The sequence below is a fragment of the Eulemur rufifrons genome, chromosome 7 (assembly GCF_041146395.1).
Source record: "Eulemur rufifrons isolate Redbay chromosome 7, OSU_ERuf_1, whole genome shotgun sequence".
Lineage (NCBI taxonomy): Eukaryota > Metazoa > Chordata > Mammalia > Primates > Lemuridae > Eulemur > Eulemur rufifrons.
This window is the reverse complement of record NC_090989.1, coordinates 31320936-31339816: the sequence shown is the minus strand read 5'-3', so window position 1 is coordinate 31339816 and position 18881 is coordinate 31320936. Positions and strand designations below refer to the sequence as shown.

Here is an 18881-nt window from a genome sequence, read left to right as displayed (position 1 = left end):
TAGCCACATGTCATATGCTTGATAACCACATGAATTTCTCTCTGTCTCCATTATGCCAAAGAATTTATGGCATTAAAATTCTATTTACCAAAAATGTCATTCAAATCTAAGTTTCAGTCAATACCAACCGCACAGCAAGAACCATTTCCAGCTGCTCAAACTAGCCCTTGAATCCACAATCTCTATTAAATGCAGCCACATTAATATTAATAAATTCAGCCATTTTAAAATTATTTTTCTGTTTTCCTGATCTAGCACAATTAGCATAATATCCCATAGACACTCTCAGGGTTTTTATTGATATAAATTAGCAAAATCTAGTTGTCTTTGTCTTCCTGGGTTGTTTATTACAGCTGTGACATGTTGGGAATTTAATCTGATCTTCACTGTAGAAGTAATGAGGAGCTATGGAACTAGGTGTAAGGCGAATGGGGATCCTTTAACAGGATAACTGCCTCAAGGTCTCCAAGCAAGGCAGGTCCAGCTTCTTACTCTAAGAAGAAAGGGCTCTTCCTGCTGACAACTGACAAGTAGTGGATGTGGGAGGTCAGGTACTTAGATTTATCTGAACCCACCCACGTAATTCCATTCTAGTTTTCAGGGTCCTGCACTTTCCCCAATCAAGGCTCTAAACTTTCACACAAGAGACCTGGTTAAGCTGTAGAGTCCTTTTACATAGTAATTCAGCAGCCCCAATCCAGTAATGCTGAATCAGAATTTCAGCTACAATAGCCCTATGGCTGTTAGATAAAAGAGATTGTGCCTCTGATTGTGCCTGAGTCAAGAATTTAAAACCTGGGTGTATCATTTCTGTAAATGATTCAGGGTGATCAGAAGCAGGTACCCCAGCCACAAAGACTTTGTATTCTTTATTAATGTCTTAACAGCCTTTTGCAAGAACCACTGAGTTTGCTAAATCCTCATTTCAGTTGGCACTTCGTTACAGGCGATACATCACGGCATTCTTCTGTCACTGCCTTTGTCTCATTTTCAGATTGGATTCAGAGTTTGCTTACTTCAAATCAAACAGGTGAATTAACAAATCACAAATTCTCTTCCTTGAGTTCCTGTGGCCAACAATTAGCATCTGCTTCATGGTGGACCTCTCTTTCCAAAATCTTTTTATCAGGGAAGGTATAGGTGAAAGAACCAGAAAATACTCTAGATATTTTAATAAGAATGAGATTTAATCAGTCGATGGGTGCTTACAAAACCACTGGAAGGAGAGGAGAAACTAGGTCTCCAAGATAATCCACAGAATAAGGTATCCCAAGTAGTCCACCAGAGAAGCAATCATGTTTCACTTACTCAAGAAATTAAATATCAAGGGGCAACATGGAAATGAAAAGTTTAGTTTTAGACTTCTAATCTGTTAATGTAACTAATTAGCAACTAATATATATTTCTGAAAGTTTAACATGTCCCCAATTCACATTCACTGTAATAACTAGCAGGCGTGCAGCACTGCTTATTTGGCATTATCTTATGTAATCCTCACAATAGCTTGTTAAAGTAGATTTTATTGTCTTCATTTTTTGCATGAGGAAACTGAGTCAGAGAGATATTAAAGCAATATTCTTGATTTGACACACTATCAAATCCAGGGAGGCTAGCCTCTATTCTCAGTTGCTTCCTATAACCAAGGTAGGGGTTATCTGTAGTAAGCTTTATGTATTATTAATAATTGCAAAGTCAGCATGTATAAGCTTTCAAATTACCACAGTTATCCAATTAACCCATAGTTACTTATATAGCCTTTAGTGCTTCTTTTCAGGAGCAGACTAATGAATTTCAGTATAAATGATTATACAAGTAGGAAACAAAGGTCATGAAAAAAATGGAACACTTCATAATAACCGTTACATAAAGGGCTTTTTATTCCCCCCAAATCAATTTTAAAGATTGAAGCCTCGGCAGCAGCCCAGTCAATTTTAATTCTAGGGCTATTCAGTTAGTTCTAATAAAATTTTTTAAAACTACGAATAATAATATATCAATTTTTTACATGTAACCCTTTAATTTTATAGATGAAATAAGAGAACCATACATATATAGTAAAAGTATAAAAACATGCATGGAAATGATTTATACCAACTTCAGGATGCTAGCTCTCTCCAGGAAAGTAGGAGTAGAAATGGATGGGGAAATAGCTTTAGCAATATCTGTAATTGCTTTTTAATATTTGAAAAGAGGATGTGATGAAAATGTGGCAAAAATTTAATAATTGTTTATGTGGTGTGGAAAATTAGTATCTATTAAATTTGCACTATTTTCTGCACATGTGAAATGTTTCATAACTTGAGATTAAAGACTTTTAAGACATTAACATTAATTAATTCTTAAGAATTATCACAGTTCTATCAGATTCCATTATGTAATACAGCACACTTTGTATGTCATAGGCTTTACGCTAGCATCTGCATTTTAAAACCGATAATAGGACTTTGAAGAAGGATCCTAAATCAACACAGCTATGTTAAAATAAACCCAAAAGAAAAAAGAAAAGAACTTTTGCTCAAGACTTAAATCTTATAAAATATGCTTTTGATGTGTTGGGATTTTAATGTCCATTCAGGTCAGACATGACCTCAGTTTTTAAAGCTCTAGTCCAGAAACAAATACTTGTAACTGATTTTTCTGTTTGAAAAAAAATGAAAGATGCTCTATGATATACCTTAACATCAAGAATATGTATAAAATACTATATCATTCAATGTATGCTTCAAATATACAGCCCATAGTATGTATGAGTAAATATGCTTGTGGGTTATCCCTTCTCAAATGCAATTTAGATGTTTTCAATTTAAAAAGAACTGGTGGAGACATACAAAATCCTTTCACAAAGAACTGTACAGACCTAAATTACCATTTCTAGAATAGTGGCTTGCCAAAGAAATCCTCATTAGTGAAAATGTTCTGAAGAGAATCTGTCAGACTATTCACTCCATAATTTAATCAAGACATTACCCTGAAATAACCAGAGATAGGGTTATTTATTCATCCTTATTCACCCCAGCCTTTAATGTACATGAAGTTCTTTTAATTTTAACTTATGTCTCCCATATATATTTTTTATCTTAAATTTCCTCTAACAGTAGTTGCACAAAGAGAAATTCAGAGTTTTACTCAATGACTAAATAATGGTTGTCTTTAAACTAAAAATGAAACAAAGAGAAGCCTCTAGAAATAAATTATGTTATTACCATATTGTTTTAATCTAATACATTTCTCTAGAACTTAGGTCAAATGGCAGTATTAGCATAAATGTGTTAACTTTGTAAAAGTAGTTGAATGGACATTAGGACTTTGTTATTGGTGTATACAATTGACTATATAAGTGAATAAGTGAAGTGCTGAGAACAAGTTAAAATAAGATCACCTTTCAATTACAGAAATGCATTTTTTATACAAGTAGCTGTAATTTGTTGCTCCTGCTGTCTCGCATAAATTAAGCATTTATATAGATGTATCTTGAAGCACTTTCTATGTATCAAAAAAGAAAAAGGGATAGTTAATAAAAATCAGTATTTTTTCAATCACTCATACTAAATTCATTTAAATTTGTTTTGTAGGCAACTGTCAGAATCAACCAATTTGACTAAACATAAAATATCAGGTGTTGCTTAAACTGCCCATGAAATTAAAGGCCTATGGTATATTTTTGCTATTGACCTAGCATTCTAACATACTGTAAGGAATCATTTGATTATTTTATCTGGAATAGGTTGCATTGCCTTTTACAGTGAGCACATGTATTCTACTGCAACTAAAACAATTTCGTTTTTGTCAAGTTCAAGGGAAAATTTTACTTTTGAATTTAAAATTGCCTTAAGTCTTCATTTCAGCCCAATGATAATTTAAATGAGAACTTATGTTTAGGCCAGGCATGGTGGCTCAGGCCTGTAATCCTAGCACTCTGGGAGGCTGAGGCAGGAGGATCATTTGAGCTCAGGAGTTCAAGACCAGTCTGAGCAAGAGTGAGACCCCATCTCTACTAAAAATAAAAAGAAAATAGCTGGACAACTAAAAATATGTAGAAAAAATTAGCCAGGCATGGTGGTGCATGCCTGTAGTCCCAGCTACTCAGGAAGCCAAGGCAGAAGGATTGCTTGAGCCCAGTAGTTTGAGGTTGCTGTGAGCTAGGCTGACGCCACCATACTCTGGCCCAGGCAACAGAGCAAGACTCTGTCTTAAAAAAAAAAAAAAAAAAAAGAAGAAGAAGAACTTATGATGTTTGAAAACTACTCAGAGTGCTAGAAATATGTCAATTAATAAGCTTCATTTACTAAAGCAATCCAAGAATATCAATCAATTTTTTAAATTTATTTATATTGAGAGTTTTACTGATTGCATAAGTAATCACTTTCAATACAGGTAATTTAGAAAATTCTTAAAGACATAAATAAAATAATCTCAGCAATACCCACATTTTAATATGTCAGCAGTCCTCATTATCCGCCTATAATTATTAATATAATGAGCAAAGTCCACTTAAAGAGAATTTACATACACATGGAGGTGATGTTGAGCACAGTTGCTCTGGTAGGAGGATTTTTGAGGCCAGGAGTTCAAGACCAGCCTGGGCAATATAGTGATATCCTGTCTCTACAAAATTAAAAGAAAAAAAAAAGATTAGCCAGGGATGGTGTCACGTGCCTGTAGTCCCAGATACAGAAGGCTTAGGCAGGAGGATTGCTTTAGGCCAGGAGTTCCAGTGAGCTATGATTGCACCACTGCACTCCAACCTGGGCGACAGAGTGAGACCCTGTGTCTTAAAAAATGGCGAGTGCAAAATCACATTGAAATTGAAAAAGTAATTAGGATTTTATTTTTTTAATGAAACTGTGTCTTAAAAAAATTAATTGTTATGTTCGATAAATTTTTTTATGTTTTCAACTCTGCTCTAACTTTTATAATGAATTGAGCATTAATTCTTTAAAAAAATTTATCTGGCAAACCTTGTGTGATAACAAGATATGAAATCCATCACTTCACATAATGCTGGAATTACCACAAAAGGGTCACATGTGTAAAATTACCCAAATATTCTTTGTGCAGAATCCATCTTGTAATACTTATAGATTTCCTCATTCTCAAACTTTAACTCATCTAACTGAAAATTTTCCTCTGGCAATGCTTTTTTGTTTGTGAGAGAAAGATAAGTAGTTCTCCAACAACATTTTAATGGAAATCTCTTCTTTTGTGAAATCCTGTATCTATAGTAAAGTTTCCAGTTTTACCTTACAGATGATATATTTTCTGTTGGGTTCTGAGTATTGGATTAGCTGAGACCTATCTGTAAAGACTGACTTAGTGAGTAGGGGTAGATTCTAGATGTAACTGGGAAGTAATATTTAAGGGGAATACATTTCTAACTTGTGACTCTCTTAGTGAATATATTCCAGTTATAACAACATTCACTTTCATATATGCTTCACTATGTACACTTTGGGTTCTCAGATAGTGAATATGAGGATAATAATTACTAGCTATTTATCATTTTGTGTTTTGCTGTATACATATATTTGAACTTATTTTTTAAAATTCTATGTACATTGTAACATAATTTTTCTGCTTTAAATATCATGAAAGTTTTAACATGTATTATGTCATTCACATCAGCACTAACTCAGAAGTAGACATAAGATTGGATAATATTGAATGTGGGTTTAGGATTGAGCACTTGCTTAGAACTTTAGGTCTTTGAAAAAATAATTCATTCTTAAGATAATGAGTGCACTAAACACAGTCAATTGTTGATTTAAATTCATATATGAGTAAAATGCTAATAGAAATCCAGCTCTTTCTATAGTTCAGAGACTGTTCCATATTATCAAAATAGAATTATTAGTCTAGTTTTGTCAGGCAATGTTATGTACTGAAAAAAAAAAAAAAAAACTATGTGAAGCAATTAAGATTCATTAAAATGTTACTAATTTAATAAAATCCCAAGAATGTGATATCACAATAATTAAAATGAGCTGCACTAATAGATTCTAATAAAAAATGCAGCTTTATGTTTTCCAGAGGGGATCATAAATGGTAAATATGGTAAATCTCTGATTTATAGGCTTTTAGAAACCTCTTAACTAGCAAAACAAAGATAATATCTTTTCATTCATATGGCAATTATTTTTTTATTTTTAAAGTAAAAAAATCTGCTTTCTTAAAAAGAAATAATTAACATAGTATATGTTTTTCAATGTCAGTATGCCTTATTTTTAAGCAAGGTGTCCAGCTATGTGGTAACAACTCTGTTACCATACTAAATTTGTTAGATTTTTTTCATAATAACTAAAGTCTTTTCATATATACATTACCTTACTTCAAATTTAACAGAAACCAAATGGGTAGAAATTAAAATCCAAGCTAAGATCTTTAGGAATCATCAACAACTGGTAGAGATAATCCATTCTACAAAAATAAATGTTTCCCAGAGCCATATAACACAGCATGAGCTCCATAAATGTCAGTCGGTGGCCATAAGCACCTCTATGCTGAAATTGATTGACATCTTTCAGGCTAGTGGTATGTAGCTTTGTGATGTACTCTTTTTACTATGTATATATGACACTAAGGCTTTTTTCAATACACTTTCTTCTTTATTCTACAATCCTTATTTCCAAGTAGGAAAAAACAATGCCTAACTACAAATATTTTGAAAATGTCAATATTAATATAAATTTAGAGGTCATGTTTCCTTTCTCTATTACTGCTCGCCATAGGCATGGAATTCATGAGATAGAATTAATATGTGAAATCCAAATTATATCTGGAAATACTTACTGTTTTTTCACCTAGAGGTTAACAAAACTTGTCAAGTTGCCAACTTGCTCTCCAGAATGGCTGCATCACTCTAAACTTCCACCAGTAGTTCATAAGCCTGTTGGCCTGACAGGTATACAACCACATTATATCACTTAATTTTCATCTCTGTAATCATTAACAAATTGGAGTATCACTTTGTATTCAATGATCTTTTGGGATTCTTCTTCTATAAATTGTTTGATAATATACTTTATCTTTCTCTCATAGCCATTCCCCTTTTCCTGTTGAAAAGGACTTCTTGGTTGATTTTACATATTGTAAATATCTTTTCCCTTTAGTAAACCGAAATTCTTTATTCTCATGCAACTCACACCTTCATATTTTGCCTTATGGTTTTCATTTGAATTAGTCACAAAGATGGTCTCCTGCATTTTGTTTTCTATTAACTCGATAGGTTTGCCTTTCACATTTCAGTTTTTAATGCATCTGAAGACATTTTTGTGTGTGTTGTTTTTTTAATTTTTTTCATATAAGTCAGTTTTTCCATACCATCTATTAAAAATATCCACCCTTTCCCCATCGGTATCAACTTTTCACAGATCATACCCCTATATAGGTATGGGTCTGCCTCTAAGCTCTATGTTCTGCTGCATCAATCTATGTATCTGTTCTTGCACCTGTACCACACTGTTTCCATCCAGATGGCTTTGTATAATAGTAGTTCTTCACATAAAGTAGGGCAAGGGCATGCTTGTCTTTGTCGGTCTTCCCAACGAGGAGCATGTGTCTATATTAATTAAAATAATCCAGTAATATAGCCTTGATCTAAGTAATCTCTCTATGTTCAAAATAATATCAATACCTAACTCATACAGCTGTGTGAGAATTAAAGAATGATAATGCAGGCCTGCTGTGGAACAAGTGACTGATGAATCTTAAGTGTTCAATAAATAGTAACTCAATAAGAACTAATAATAAAAAAGAAAATAATCAGAAGGTACTAAACCAGGTGTTTGCTCTTGTTAAAGAACAGAGATAATCTATACAGCATTATAATTACATGTCTATTTTACTGTAATTATATCCATTAAAACATTGGATTTATTTATCATTAACAATTTGGAAAAATAAACTTTCAAGTGCTATTTTATCATTTATTATTTCAAGCAATAGCCTAATATCGTATAAAGCGGTTTCTACTAATTCAGCTTCACAACTTGACCAGCCCTGGCTTGAAACGCATTTTTTAATTGCCTATTACATGATCTGCCAAGTAACATGACTACAAAAGTGTTCAGAATTTCTCAATAGAAGAATTCAGAATTTCACAAAGTTGTGAGGTCAAACCTGTACTACTGTTACTCTACTTTTCAAATGAGGCATTCCCGACCCAGTTCCCATATCCAGCACTTTCTCCCAGCCAACAAATCAGTATCCCTAGGGGTGGAGAGAAAACACAGGTATTTTTGTTTTAAAGTCTCCACTAGGTGATTCTAATGTACCAGCAGAGTGAAGAACCACTGCTTTTGCAGAGTGGTCAGGCATAATCCCTCCCATTCTCACATTATCTTAGGCTTCCAATCATTGTGAATCACTGACCAAACGTAATGTTTGTGAAATTAAAATGTAATTTCCCTGGCCTGAACCTGGCTGCTGTAGGACTTTTCCCAGCCTCATCCAGTGCAGTCCCACCACCTCCCAGCAGCGTTACTGGAGCGGCTCCCTACAGCTCCTTTATGCAGGCTCCCGAGCAGGAGATGGTGCAGGTGTTCATTCCCGCCCAGGCGGTGGGCGCCATCATCGGCAAGAAGGGGCAGCACATCAAACAGCTGTCCCGGTTCGCCAGCGCCTCCATCAAGATTGCACCACCTGAAACCCCTGACTCCAAAGTTCGTATGGTTATCATCACTGGACCGCCAGAAGCCCAATTCAAGGCTCAGGGAAGAATCTATGGCAAACTCAAGGAGGAGAACTTCTTTGGTCCCAAGGAGGAAGTAAAGTTGGAGACCCATATACGGGTGCCAGCGTCAGCAGCCGGCCGGGTCATCGGCAAAGGTGGCAAAACGGTGAACGAGTTGCAGAATTTAACAGCTGCTGAGGTGGTAGTGCCAAGAGACCAGACCCCTGATGAGAACGACCAGGTCATCGTGAAAATCATCGGACATTTCTATGCCAGCCAGATGGTTCAGCGAAAGATCCGAGACATCCTGGCCCAGGTTAAGCAGCAGCACCAGAAGGGACAGAGTAACCAGGCCCAGGCACGGAGGAAGTGACCAGCCCCATCCCATCCCATCGTGTCCAGGACAATGGGCAGCAATGGAGAGCGCACTCTCCCCGGCAGGCCTGAGAATGAGTGGGAATCCGGGACACCGGGGCTGGGCTGTAGATCGGGTTTGCCCACTTGCTTGAGAAAGATGTTCAGTGAGGAACCCTGATCTCCACGCCCCAAACACCCAACCAATTGGCCCAACACTGCCTACCCCTCGGGGTGTCACCACTGAAATTCTAGCTCAGGGTGCTTTTAAACGTGGATTGTTTAAGGAAGTTCTCCAGGCCCCACCAAGAGGGTGGGTCAGACTCTAGTGGGAAGAGAAATAAAATTTCCTTCAGGTTTTTAAAACATACAGAGGGGTGTTTTGATCAGTCTCAAAGGATGGTTTCTTTCTTGACCCTAAAATCTTTCCAGCCTTCTTTTCCCTATTTGGTTAATTGATTAAAATACCTCCATTCTCATGCGCTGACACCACCTCTTCCTATGTTGTTTTATTTTTACTGGTACCAGAAAAAATGCATTGCTTTGCTTACTGTATTGACTCAAGAGAGAAGACCCATCCGTATCTGTTGCTTAATTTCAATCCCTCCCTAACCAATCAGTAGGTACAGTAAGTAATAAGGCAGGGGAAGAAATGAGGAGAAAGATGTTTAAGATATATCATAATCCACGTTTAAAAGGAGTGCCCTGGTGGCTGATCTATTTCAGATCACCATCTTGAAAAATTGGCACAAGTGAAATTCCCCCACTCTACTGGGGCTTCTCCACCACAGCCATGTCTCTGCCCATGCAGGTCCCACGCCATGTCCAGGTGCACGTAGGTGGTGTTGTTTGCTCACAGGGTAGGAGCTGACCACTGTCCCTGATTCCCATCATTCTCAGGCGGATTTTATATTTTTTTAAAGTCTATTGTAATGATTGGATATGAGCACTGGGAAGGGGACACTGACTCCCCTTGATAAAGTCTCAGTTCCATGGAGGACTTGAGTGGCCCCAAAAGCTGCCACAGTGCCCTCACCCCAGCCCATTTGTTCCCATAAGGGCTGGTTCCCAGAGGCAGGGCTTGTTGGGCACTCAGCCATGGCACTGTTTCTTCAGTGGTGGTGGGCCTTGGAACCCAACCCTGAGCTCTCCATAAAGCTAAAGTCCATCATCTGGCAAATTCACTAAATTGGGTTATACTTGCTTCTGTTTTTATATTCTAGAGGAATATTTAACCGATGGTTTCTGCCTCCATGAATCATTTATTGGCATGATGAAGAGTGTGTCTAAAAAGCAAAATTCAGAATACCAGCAGCGTTATACACAAAGGGGTAAATAAGTTTAATTTATTAATTTACCAGGCTCAATAAGATCCGTTGGAAGTTTAGCCCTTGTGGAGGACAGCAGCCATCAGTTAAATGAGGTTAGGCCTCCCCTCCTAATATACTGATTGACAATGCATATTAGCCAGGTAATGCACTTTAGCTTCCCTGGACAATACTAGCAAGTGTGCTGGGAAGGGAGGAAGCCCTCTCTAGGCATGGAAAAGCCCATGCATGGAGTTCCCCTCCCTTCCAACATTGCAACAACAATAACAAGACAACCACGACATGTGGGCGGAGTCAGGCAATGCTGTGTGTGAAGTAAACTACCTCAAGGTATGAAGTTAAAAAAAAAAAAAAATGTAATTTTATTTATTCATGTCCTTCATTGACTTTAATTGAGGCCAAATTCCTTGGATAAAACCAATAAATAATTTGCTTTGATGATAGAGAAGTCAGAAAGCTTGATGTTCATATTTACTAAATGTAACTATTAATTATATAATTTGCCTATATGTCTGCATGTTTATATATGTGTGTAGTCTTTCTTCTTAGACAAAGTTTTTTATGAGACTTCAGATGTGATAAAGGTGATAGAATTTATATTTAATAATTTCATACTATTAGGAGAAATAATGAATGTCTAATCAGAATTCACTATTTGTTCTTTGGTGTATGTCAATGGAAATGTATAAAGATGGGAGAACATTAGCAAATTCATAGGTCTATTGGCTCTTGTAAACTGCTTACTCAACAAAAAGCATCCATTTGTTTAAGGTCAGCCTTCGTTTATTACAGTAATTACTACCTTTCAACTAAAGATAATGCGCCTGATTCCTCAAGTATGTGTGAACTGTATCTCCTAGGAGTCACTAAGCTTCAGTCAATAATGCAAATTTGACCTAAAACCAGGATCTCAGTTCTATTTGTGAATGTACTAGTAGCTCATTCCTGCTGTGGGCCTTACCCCTTATTTACTTTTCAGCTATTTGTTATTTTCATTTTATTTTTGGTATTCAGTTAAAATATGCATACTTACATATGAAAGCTTAACATTGGTAAGTCTAATAAACTACATCTAGTTATCTAGTTTATGCAACTATACACTAATATAATTAGATTTAAATAGATTTCTTTGTTTTAAGTTGAATTCAGTCAAACTTGTATTGGTTTCACCACATGTCAAATAATTCGACTGAATCTTGAACTTTCTATCTTCTGGTTTTGGAATCATGTCAGGATAACCTCTTTGATAATTCACTTTTTAATTTTTCTGTTGTTTTACCAGCAAATACAACATTCTGATCCCAGGCCACTAGGAAATCATAGCTACTAATTTTATACACTGATCTAGTTAACCATTTTTAATTAGAAGAATCATAAAAAGCTCCTTGCAAGAAAACCTGAAAATAATACTCCTCATAAATAATGAAACACTTTTAATAATTTATCAAGAGCAAAATAGCACAAATAACTTTTATGTGCTTATCTCTTCGGACATGCACATCTGCTTTAGTGAGTTTTGTTCAGTAATAAGTCTCAAACATAGTAAAGTTCTAGCAAAGTGAAGCAAAAAAAAATTTGCTAAGACCTTGCCAACTCCTTGTTTAAATTTCATTATTTTTGTCAACCAACCATTGCCACAAATTTATAACTGCCATACTTTCCATAATTTGTTTCTTAATCTTAAAAGTGATACAAGTAAAAATGATTCATGTAAACTGGCAAACAGGATGTTTTGGGAATCTAGTGATAACTTCTCATTCATGTGTTTTATGCCTGCAATTTATAACATTTAATCAGCTTATGATTGAAAATCTTGAACTCCCAGAGTTTCCTGCTGATGGTTTGAGCTCTGGTTATATTACATAATTGTGATGCTGTGATAAGGGCTATAGCCTTGTATCTGCAGTCTTTCAGGTAAAATAACTAAAAAAAGGTAGGCTTAAAAATAATTAAAAGAGAATAATATTATCTACATTAAAGAATTGTCTGCTCTTTGCGTCTGAAAATGGTAACTATTTCTTTAATTGGCATCATATACTATTATATAAAATGTATTATTTCCTGAGGAGTAAATGTTGCAATGTTATGTATTTTATGTGTACTTTTATAGATAATTATACTAAAAATGTATCTACATATGCATACACAAATACTGATCGTTAGTACTGAAACAAGATTCAATAATGGTGTTGAAGTTAGGTAGGTCAAAGCGCTGACTACATCCCCTGGAGTATAATGAGATAAGCTCCAATTAAATACAAACTCTGTGAGCTAAGCAATATATTGGTTCACATGAAACTTGTTTTACGAAACTCGCTTGCATTTATTGACGTTTCGTCCAATTATGCTTTAAAACTTAAATCCTTACATGACTATCTGTGTTCCCCTAAAATGTTTAGATTCCAGCAAGTAAATGTTACCCTGAAATCCTGCTAAATTAAATTCCCTAAATTTTTGTGTGTGTGTGTGTGTGTTTGTACATCCTAAAAAATGTTGTGGAGATTATTACTGTTCTTGATATTACACTATTTACAGATATCCAGCTTCAAAATACAGACATGCTGAAGCTATTTCTTTCATTTCGGGTCTTGTGATTCTAAGATTAGCATAACTCTGCAAGAATAACCCTAAAGCATAACTGTGGGGATCAGAGCCTTAAGCAGAAGCAAGTGGGATAACATGCAGCTCCAGGGCAAAAAACAGTGAGAAACTCAGACTCTGGGGCAGAGAGGCAACCTCTAGGCAGGTGGCAGATTTATTATTAATTCAGCCAAAAATAATCATACTTTTGTTCAATAACTTCCTGAAATTATCATTATATAGCATCGTTTTTGTAAATTAAAAATTTTGTTTACAGTGACTTGCTTAACGACCTGGAATTTGAGTCACGAATTACTAATAGAGTTTGCACTGTCGACCCGTGGGATTTGGCAGAGCTCATTTGTTGTTACATTTGTTCCCCAAACATGGCTTGGCCACCAAATTTGTCTTTTAACTCATGAATGTCATTAGGCTTCCGTCTTATGTGCTGTATTGATCTCAATTCTCTAAAGCGTTCTCAGGTGCCAGAGTAGCTATGTCTGTGTTTTTAAAAATGATTTCTGGTCTTCAATCATGGTGAAGTTGTTTCTTCCATTGTCCCTGGAAGCTACTCTGTCTATCTGCATAATACACAAGCACCTTCAATATATACCTCTGACCATCTGCTAGATTGGCATGGTGCCTTATTAGAAAAAAAAAAAAAATATGACCACCCTCTCTTCGTTGCCATAGGTGCTAATAATCTTCAGTTTATCCAACCAGCCTGCAAAATCCTGTAAATTATAGATTATCCTGGAAGAAATCTCTCTTCTGTTCAAGAACAAAACAGTGGTGCCTCGAGCTTCTTTTCAAAGGGACCCATCTGCTAATTAAGAGTTCAAATAGTCTTATCTCAAAACATTCCCTTCAAACTGCCCTTCTGCTTAAATCTAGGAAATATCTTTATTATAGACCTTCCCATAATACATAAGGATCAAAAAACAAAAGCCTACAATCCCCTGAACATGATATCAAATGGATGTTTGTAGACTTAGTGGAAAGTTATTATTTGTCACTTAACATAAATTATTGTCAGCTTTATGAACAAAAGTCAGGCTTAATTTAGGTAGAATCATGTGAATTAATACCATGGTTCTTCTGAAGGAGATTTATTCATTGTTTGCAGTTTTTTTCTTTTTTATTGATTCCCATGCTCAGCTTCCTTAAGCTGTTCACTCTTCTCTCCATGCTGATGAAAGCAGTATGGCAGGAAAACAGGAATGTGGTTTAAGGGAAAAAAGAATAAGATTTGGGTAAGACAGATCTCCATTTAAATGGATTACATTACTAGCCCATGGATGACGTTGGAAATATTGCTTAACTTCTCTATGAAATGAGGAAATAACTATGTCAAAAGAATAGTGGGAGTGTTATCTAAGACCATATTTCTAAAATAACCAGTACAGCACCTGGCAGTTAATAGGCATTCAATATACGTTAATGCATGTCCATTACCTTCAGATTAAAAACGACGGTAGTGTCCAATTGTGTGTGGCATTGTTATTTGATTTTTGTATTTCCATAGTTCGGAGACCTCATTTCTCAATATTAGAACAAGCAAAGCTGTATAACATAGAATAAATTTTGTCTTAGCCACATATTCATATTCCTTTTAAGATTCTTTTAATTTCATGATATTTCTTCCCACACTAACCCTGGACGTGATGCAGCAACACAGCAGCCCAGAATCCAGAATCTAGTCCAACTGCTATACAATTTATTAAACTCGTTTCTCCTTAATTAATTCCCTGATCTCTGTAGAGAATATAATATAGACAACTGAGTCATTTTTCCCTCTCAGAACACATGATACTGAGTTAAAAAGATCTTCAAAAAATCTTTAGCGAGTTAGGGTGGTAATTGAGTTTCAGGACCATAAATGGCCAATTGATAGCTATACAAACAAATAATGCAATATTTACAAATATATACTTGTCAAACTCCAGTCTGCTGATTCCCATTTCAATATTATCTCCCATTACAACATAATACTTCACTGTATGAAATATGCATATAATCTCTGATGGTAGAAATTGTGAATTCCTATTTTTAAATTATGGAATTTTTTTTCAAAAATAATTATAATATGGCTATCTACACAAATCCAAAGTTGTGTATTTTTTTCCAAGCTATAAACCAAGGCACAAATTCAATTATACATTTTCAAACTTCTGTACCTTTTCTCCTTCTGGTTTCTTCTCAATTATGGCATTTACCTTCAAGTCTATTTCATTGTCATCTTTTCTGAGACTCCATCTGACTTGCCCCAAAAGAGCATCTTGTTTTGCCTTCTGCTGGCACTTAGGTAGTTTTTGTTTATAGCACTTATTACAAAAATTTTAATTTATCTATCTCTCTCCTTCCCATTCTCTAGATTTTTTGCACCTCTGGGATAAAGTTAAATGTTATCCATTTTTGCATGCCCAACACAAAGCATAATGTTTGGTGTAGAATATTCCATTTACTTAATAGTATTTAAAGCAAAAAAGAAGTACAAGTGTACTTTGAAAAGGGCAAACGAATTTAGAGGCAAAAAAAAAAAGAGTGTTTTCTTAGTATTCATAGCATACATGTTATTTTTAATAAAAATGACAAGTAATCTTTTTTAAAGTTCAATTAAAAGAACGATTGGGGCTTGGAAGAGAAAACGAGTTGTTGCATGTCTGAGGTTTCTTTTTGTCATATAAACAGGAAAATTAGCCACATTCTATAAGGAAATTTCTTCATTCCCTAGGATGCATAATCGTCTATGGAGAGAAAACGTAGTACATTGATCATCCATTACCAAGGAGAAATTTCATAGTGATTATTAGGAAACATTTATGGAGGCAGAAAATTGTGAGACTAGACTTTTTGTTTTATCTTCATCCATCTGTAATTGCCATCTTGGACAGTGACAATATGAAAAACCATGAAACAAAGGGATATAAACATGAAAAAAATTAATTAGTTAATTCAAAAGGAAGCCAAAAGAACTCCCTTCTATGACCTTCTGAAAAGAAAATTACCCTTTGAAATATACTATTAATATTATTCTGGTTTACTATATATTCATGACTGTATGGAACACTGTGTAATCTACTTTTAAGACCACATAAAATATTTCATCTGTTTCCTATATATAGTCATGCTACATAGTTTAGAATTTTATTCCCATTGGGTGTAACCTTTGTCATCTAGATTCAGTAAATGCTTAACAGGCATAGGCCACGACCATGTGTGTTTTGCTTTAAGGGTAAATAATCTACACTGAGACAGACAGCCCCTGAGAATATTCCTCCCATATGTCAATATCATGGTTCTTTTTTCAGCATGCCTAATACATCATGTCATCAGCATGGTCACAGGAAGACAATAGTAATGAGAACCCAGTATTGGAAGTATTGCTCCTAAAATTCGTCTTAGAATACAATAATACTCTCTAGCTATTCAAACTCCATGCAAGGATTACTATCTCTGATAAAGGCACATTGAGAAACCCAGTTCAACATAAAGACTACAAAAAGTAAGGAATTTACGTATTGACCTGTCCACAATTAAAGCAGCCTGTACAATTGGAAAGTGAGCAGACATACGGGCCATTCCTCGGCCTATAAATCTCATCTGTGTAGACACAAAAGAATATGAGACTGAATGAACAGGCATTCTTTTTTAGTTCTCAGTCATCATTTTTTTCACTACCTTTATTGTCTTCACCTCTCTATGGTAAGTAACTCCTCTAAGTATACTGAGGGGAAGAAACTGGTCTCTGCTCTCTGGACAGTGCATAAATTTGTTTATCACGTTTTATTAAGAATGCATAGGTGAAAACAGGAAACAATTTTATTTTATATCATCTCCAAGAACTATTCTTTTTTTTTACAGATTGAACAGGATCAAGAGAAATCTGAATTTAGGTCATTCATCTCTTCTAAAAGTGGTGGTTATAAAACAACATATGTGATAGAGTATTAAGGTTTTAGAAGAATATGAGAAAGAAAATGTTTTAAAATGCATTAGGAGTAGATTTAAAAGGATATTCTTGTTTAATAGTGCTTTCTCTCACAGGTTTCAGGCAATGCTTTCTTATAAAACACTGAAATCATTCATTGACCTTTTGGTTAGTTTTCAAATAATATATAGTTTAGTGGACTATCATGCTGGCCTTTTATTTCTATGATGTAGTTTTGAACTGAATGGACACTACGTCAATTTAATTATACAATATAAAAATTTCAAGTGAAAATAGGTTTAGCTTCCATACACAAACACTACACATAAGTATGTCAAATTGGTATGTGTTCAGCATTTCTTGTTTTGTTTTGTTTTTAATGAAAACATGAATATTACTTGCAACAAAGTATAGGTCCACCTATCAGTAAAAAATCTGGCACTCTAGTTCCATTTTCTGAATCAGAAGAAGAGTTGTTGAAATTAAAGATCCATGAAGAATCCAAATATCTACTCACATAATGCCCATACTTTATAAATGAAATGCTTGTCTCTAAAATTAAATGAATAATGTAGAAATAACCTGCTTTCAAGTTTGCTTCACTTTTTGAAATTCTTATGAAATATTTTGTACATACTATATGTTTATAAATATTTCCATATGTAGACTCTGAAAACAGATTCCTATATTATGCCATGCTTCTATTTTCAATTGTGTCTATCTCCTTATTAGTGTGTATGACATCTGTATTTCAGCTCTTTGGGGTAAGAGTTGTTAATTAAGAGCAATTTTCAAAGGCTATAAGGAAAAATTGAACTTCATTTTTTGGAACTAGAATATTTCCCTATCTATTATATTTTTAAAAGAAATAAGGGAAACAAAGTCTGAATCCATGCCTCTGCCATGCTTGCTATTATTGTTCTGCCTAAGTTCTTTACATTTTACAATGTCAAACTCAAACCTCATCTTTTTTTCCTGCAAAAGGTGTTTTTTTTTTCCATTCTGACCCTTGCTATTTTCTAGCTTCCCTAAACTTACACATATTTATATTAAGATTGTCCAGTATTCCTACAGAGTCCATGTTTACATTTTCCAAAGCCTTCAGGTTGCTTGGATTATAAATGCTGATAAGAAGTTGTAGACAAGAGAAGGATATTGCCATGTTTTCAAAGGCTATCTCTCCACAGCTACTGAGTCTAGCTCAAACTTGAGAATGGCAGTAAGAACAGAGAAACACAGTGGTGATAACCAGTGCAGAGATCTATTGAGTAAGGCTTGGAGAGGGATGAATTCTAATCCATTCATGAACCTACACTACAGACTAGAGCAATCAATTCTATCTCTACTTAATTTTAATTTTTACATCTTCAAAACAAATGTGTGGTCTTTGAGATTAAAGACAAATTTTCTATATCTCTCTTTTCTACATAGAGCACCTTTTCTGATTCTAAAAATTTGTAGATTCTTTGTAAATGTCTACATAGATAATCATAATACCACCAGGCTTCCTCATGGTGATGACCTAAAATTAAAAGTGTATTTTTACTGGATCTAAGTAGTCAGTCATTAGGAGAAAAAGAAACTTCATATTGTTCTTAGTGGGAATTACTGGTTTTGTATACTTTTAACAATTTCTATTTAACAAATATATCATAGATTTAAGTTCTTAAAATACCCCTCAAAAGTTCAAGTGTAAACAATATTAATAGACATCTTAAAGTTAGGTGAAAAGGAAGGGAGAGCATTTTTTCCTTGTGAATCACCTTATAAGACATTTCATTAATAGTTTTGTTACAATTAATACTAGAAATCATTGATTTCTAGAAGACCTGATTTTCTATAAAGCAAATGATTTGGATTTCAAACTACATTGCACTTTTAAAAAATATAAATTACCATATTTCCATTATTAAAAATTTTCTTCTTGTCTAATTTATCTCAGCTTCTCAAACTCTTTCACTCTGAGGAGTAAAATAAGCCACCACGGTTAGAGGAGAATGAATCAAGGCCAAAGAGACAG

At 34.7% G+C, this 18881-nt stretch overlaps 1 protein-coding gene and 1 pseudogene across 1 annotated transcript in view; both read left to right on the top strand.

Annotated features, from left to right (window-relative positions):
* Nucleotides 1–18881, top strand: part of ROBO1 (roundabout guidance receptor 1) — a 1084421-nt gene that overhangs the window by 598754 nt on the left and 466786 nt on the right. The gene's annotated exons all lie outside the window — the stretch shown is intronic.
* On the top strand, nt 8376–9041 carry LOC138387725 (insulin-like growth factor 2 mRNA-binding protein 1 pseudogene; annotated as a pseudogene).